The following is a 5,772-nucleotide window of genomic DNA, read 5'->3' on the forward strand; positions in this document are numbered from 1 at the left end:
TCTCCTGTGTCAGACGGTCATTGCTTGGCCATTATCTTAACTTACATATCAGGCTTACCCCCACTAAATTAGTCGGTTGATATCTCTAGTAAAGTTTGTCATTCGATTTCTCGATACTCTTTAACCATAGTGCTTCCCTGAGGATATTTATGATACCCTGGAATACTCCAATGTGAAGTGCTACATTAGTGATTATGTGCGCTTGCGGAATATGCATTCTCTTGGGCATAAGAAATGCCAACAAGCATTTCTAGCGCCATTGCCGGGGAAGCAATTGGCTAAAGATATCGTCGAATAGTTTGATAAAGTTTACTAATTTATCACCGCTAATTTTAGCAGGATTACCATTGCTCTCAGTATCTTTGTGATTTTTGCAAAGCAGTGCAGGATCAGTTTCGATCTATCATATCACTTCAACTTAGATCCAGAAGAATTGGGTGAATTGTTTGATGCATAGTCATTCTACCAGAAGAAATTTTCTTAGGATCAAGGCTTGACAACACCAGCTTCAATACCCATGGCTCAGAAGACACTCAGTCAATTCTTAGCCCCGTCCAATAGCCATATCCCTACTGGACTGACCAATGACCAAGGCACGGATGGCTTTCAGATAAAGACTGGGCTTGTCAACATGGTCCAAGCAAGTTCCTTCTACGGAAAGGCATCAGAGGATGCCAACGCCCATCTTTAGAATTTTCTGAAAGTGAGCAGTATAATCAACCCAAAAGGCACTATGATAGATAATATTCATCTTCGATTGTTCCTGTTCTCTTTGCTTGGGAAAGCAAAGACATGGTTCTACACCTACAAGGATGGACTCGACACTTGGGATGCGTGCTCCAATGCTTTTCTAGTCAAGTATTTTCCGGTGGGCGAAACCAGTGCCCTTCGGAACAGGATTTCCAGTTTTCAACAACTCCATGATGAAACAATCCCGAAAGCCTGGGAACGTCTTCAGGAATACATTGCAGCATGTCCACACCACAGCATGGGAGAATGGTTTATCATTTAGAACTTCTTCCATAGCCTGAACCAGCGATCGCAAGATCACATGGACATAGCAGCGGGAGGAGCATTCCTCTCCCTGGATATTGCAGGAGCTAGAGTGCTCATTGACAAGGTTGCTTCCAACCAGAGTTGGAAGGCAGATAGGCAGCCGACTCATGCAAAAGGAATACATGGAATTGACAGTGTTGATATGCTGGTAGCCAAGATGGCTCTTCTCATGAAAAAGCTGGAATCTCCACACCAGGAGGTTAACTAGACTATGGAGTCTCAGATGACATGTGAGAAATATGGCAATACTGAACACTCAGGTAAATCTTGCCTATTCACTCAAGAGGACGAGAACTCCGTTGGGAACAACACTCCCAATGACTTAGACTACCATCCTCAGTAAGGTTAGAATTCTAAGCCCAACCTCCCCTTCGGCCAATAGCAAAGTAACAATTTTAATAACAGTATTCAGCCCTCGCTTAAAGATCTCGTGTACGGCCAAAAATAAATTAATGACAACATTAGTAAGAAATTTTTTGCTAATAATAAAACTTTTGAGTCTTTGGCTGTGCAACTAGATGGGTTTAACTCTGTTATTAAAAATCAGTTGAGTTTCAATAAATAGATAGAAACTAAAGTAACTCAGCTGGCCTCATCCTGTCGTAACCATAACACGAGGTAGCTACCTGAGCAATCGGAAGTGAACCCAAAAGAAAGTGTGAATGCAGTAACTGTGCAGGCAAGGCAATCTGCACAGAAACCACCTCTTCTGCAAGATGTAGGAACACGGCGGAAGACTGTAACCGCTAGGAATACCGATGCTGAAGACGGGGTGCTGGAGAAGGCCAAATAATCCAACACCATTGCTACCCAGGAAGACCTCGTGGAACCCCCTAGAACTTCACGGGACTGTCACGATACAACCGCCTTATCGTTTCTAGAGCGGAGAAGGAGGCCGGTGACCGATGAGCAATTCGGCAAGTTCATCGAGGTAATTAAGAAACTTTATGGCAACCCACCACTTCTTGAAACCGTGCAGGTGCCCACGTACGCCAAGTATCTTAAGGATATCCTTGGCAATAAGAGGGTCCTGCTGACCGCCGAGGTCGTGCAGCTTACGGGTGAGTGTAGCACAGCTATACTCAACCCTCTCCTGGAGAAGAAGAAGAAACCAGGATGCCCCACCATAACTAGGGGTGGTAATGGGCCATGGCCCTAGTGGCCTCTTCACAGCCCAATAAGGCCCTTAAATTTTTTAGTTCAAAATTGTATAAGATTAGAGCCCGGCCCTTTTAGGGCCCGGCCCTTAGATTTTCTAGTTCAAAATATTGGGCCCTTTACCACCCCTAAACATAACATGTTCCATCGGAGCTCAACACTTTAAGCACGCTCTTTGCGATCTGCGAGCAAGCATCAGCGTCATGCCAAAGGTAATTTATGATAAACTTAACCATCATGCGCTTGCTCCTACTACCACATGTTTGCAGCTAGCAGACCAATCGGTTCATCATCTTGTGGGGATCGCCGAGGATATTCCGGTGAAAATACAGAATTTCTTTGTCCCCATTGATTTTGTCATTCTCGATATGGAAGTTGACACTGAGATCCCTCTCATATTGGGGAGGCCATTCTTGAGTATGACAAATGCACACATTGATGTGGGAATTGGAGTAATCCAACTCAACATCAATGGGCAGAAGGAGAGATTCGGTTTCTGACCAAAGGATGAACAATGCTCACAGATCAAAAGTTTCGACCAGAAGGAATCCGTGAAAGAGCTGGAGAAGCCATATAGCCCATTCAACTATACCCTCATCGAATTCATGGAGAATATTCGAACTCGAGAGGAGATCAAGGTGTATAACCAACGGAACGCGAAGCGGAATATCCAACGTAAGAAATTTCTAGATTTTGGGAAGAAAGAGATCGAAGAAACTCTGCCTATGGAAGAAAAACGCATAGCCACCAACATCTCCATCAGGTGACGACGACCGAACCCAAGGTATGGATAGTCTCTCTCAGCACGAGAAACTCGAGCCCTTGCCATGAGGTATGTGGTAGTTATCCATTCCTGCATTTGCATATAGGATAGTTTATATTCTCGCATAATCTTCCCTTTCACATCATGGCATGTTTAAATTCTCGCAAATGCATTCTTTTAATTTTACACTGCATACAAAAAAAAAATTGGCCAAGATGGCAGACCTACTGAGCTTCATTCAAGCTTGGGGGTGCCAATGTATCCAAGTAAGTCATCCGACCTATCTTTTCATCTTGTGTCCTAGAAAAATTTTTGAGTCATTCAAGAAACAAAATAAATAAATAAAACACAAAAAAAATGTTTCATGCTTTGAATAAAACTCCCAACACATGTGTGGAAATCCATGTAAGCTCTTATCATAGAGCTGATGAATAGTTGCTCTGTCCATGCTTTGCGAGTACCTCATACAACTTTTTACTCTCCTAGTACTTGAAATGTTGGCTCATGAAAATATCACTAAAAATCTGGTTGTGTGGGAGCATGAGCTTGATTTGAGATGGCTCGAATCGGAATAAAACTGCACGCACTAGTAGGAAACCTCTCAAATTTTCTTTAAAATGAAACATGGTAAAGATTACTCCTTTGGTTTACATATCCTACCCAAAGCCATAATATTTTATCATATGAACCGATATAAGCTATCTTGAGTTATTTTGAGCTTAGCCGAATGGTGAGTCCGTTCGAGGAAGATACTTGTCATCTACCGATCTTTTTCCTTTGCGTAACTACTGTTTTGCTAGCCACAAATGTCTGGCGTGTCAATTACCTACTTCTGGTATTGATATCCACCTTCGCTAGACAATTCCCCTCACAACAAAACCCAAAATCTCTACAATGAGCCTATGCTTCTCGAATGGTCTATTCAAGCAATGCTCCCTTCCAATAACTCTATCATCATGGAGTATGGGTCATCTTTCCTAAAAAAAAATTGGAGCAGAAGCAATGAAAAAAAAGACAAGACCCATACCTCCACTCAAAACAGTTGAAATAAGGAGTTCAAACAAAAAGACCAAAAAAAATTAAGTGTGAGTTCATTTCCTCCCTCTCTCCTGAATATTTTACCTTCCATAAGATCAGGATTTGATCGAGTACCAACCTCTTGTGAACCACTCTTCGGCTCGGCAACACAGGTAACCAAGGTATGCTACACTCTTCCTACCCAAAACTCCACATATCAACCTTAGAGTAGGAAGAAGATGGTCAAAATTTCCGACCATGGTGAGGATCATACACCTTGAGCGATTTGGGAGCACCATTGGGAAATCTTATACCACTTTTTGAAAACTTGCAAACCTCCGAGATATGAACCTGAACAGGAGGTAGGAAATATTCCGATGAAGGTTGTTCAATCTCTCAACCGCCCAAGACGAGGACTCAAATGCCATCTACCAGAAACCGTGGTATGAGCCAACTTATTCAAAGTACATATGGGTTAGAGTAATATGTTGTGCGTAAGGTTTCTGCAAGGTATGAGCATTGATGCAACTCCTGATCCACCGAGACTTAGCTTTAGCTTTGCTCGAGGACGAGCAAAAGTTTAAGCTTGGGGGGGTGTTGACAGCCATTATTTCCCATTTTGGCCGTCAACTTCTTAGGAATAATATGAGCTTTACATCATATTCTATACATATTTTGCTTATTTCTAACAAGTGCAACAAGTTTTGGACGAGTTGTGGTCGCAGGAACTAGTGTACCAAAAATCAGGAAAAATGGGCAAAATCCCAGACCGACCGGCCTCCCCTAGGCCGGCCAGCCTGGCACCTCAACATACTATGCCATGAAACTTTGCCAAAGTGATCATAAGCAATGGAAGGTTGGGTCCACTTTCAGTGTCCAAACATAGTTTCAAGACCCAAACCGCCTTGAGAAAGAATGTGCAACCGTTGATTGATGCGTCGGTGAAACGGAGGGCCAAGAGGAGCCAAACCCAGGCCGTCCGACCTAAGGGAGGCCGGCCGGCCTAACAATTACGTGCTTTGGACCCAATCCTTTTCCACCGACCTCCAGGAGACAATCCAAGCCGTCCACAAAAAGTCGATGGCCAGATGGTGGGATCAACAGGCTGGCCGGCCCCACTTTGCAGCGCCTCATGCTCAACTTCGCGTGGAAGATACATCAACCTCCTTAGTTGCTTACAACACACGCGCCCACCTCGTACCGACCTTGGAGCACTATAAATAGAGAGCAACACCCTCACTCTCAACACACACCAAAGGAGTTCTCTCTTCTCACTTTTACTTCTAGAGTAGGTTAGGTAGTCTAGGAGTTATAGTCGAGTCAAGCTTGTCTTGGGATTCTAGAGTCGTCATCGGAAGTCGGGTATAAGCCCTTGTATCTTTTCCTTTGACTTTATCAATAGAAGTTATCTTCTTTATCTTTTTGAGTTAGCTTTGCTTTCCGCATTTATTTTTCTTCTCAAGTTATCTTTCTTGTGTGCGGAAGTAATTCCTCTAGATTAGGCTTTGTATCTTTCCTATTTATCGGATCTTACCTTACGGGTTTTCTCGCCCTGACTAGGGAGCTCAAGTCAGTTCCCTATATTGAGGGGGATTTCTCTTGAACGCATCAAGAGAAATCCTAACACTGAGTACGGACGTGGTGTCTGGGCTCAGTGTTAGCTAGAAAGTGTGTTCCACCCCATGGAACCATTGTGGTAGGCGGCAGGTGGTGACAGCCCTGTCTGTCCCTTATAGTCCACCACGTTCGGGTGCTTTCATAGCAGTAGTTGCAGGTTG

General features: G+C 43.6%; 1 non-coding gene across 1 annotated transcript; it reads right to left on the reverse strand.

Annotated features, from left to right (window-relative positions):
• Positions 1 to 883: 883 nt before the first annotated feature.
• On the reverse strand, positions 884 to 990 carry LOC120639398. The gene has a single exon (XR_005661401.1). It is a non-coding gene; the product is annotated as a small nucleolar RNA R71 (small nucleolar RNA).
• Positions 991 to 5,772: the final 4,782 nt, after the last annotated feature.

This window comes from Panicum virgatum, chromosome 6K (genome assembly GCF_016808335.1).
Source record: "Panicum virgatum strain AP13 chromosome 6K, P.virgatum_v5, whole genome shotgun sequence".
In the NCBI taxonomy this organism is placed as follows: Eukaryota; Viridiplantae; Streptophyta; class Magnoliopsida; order Poales; family Poaceae; genus Panicum; species Panicum virgatum.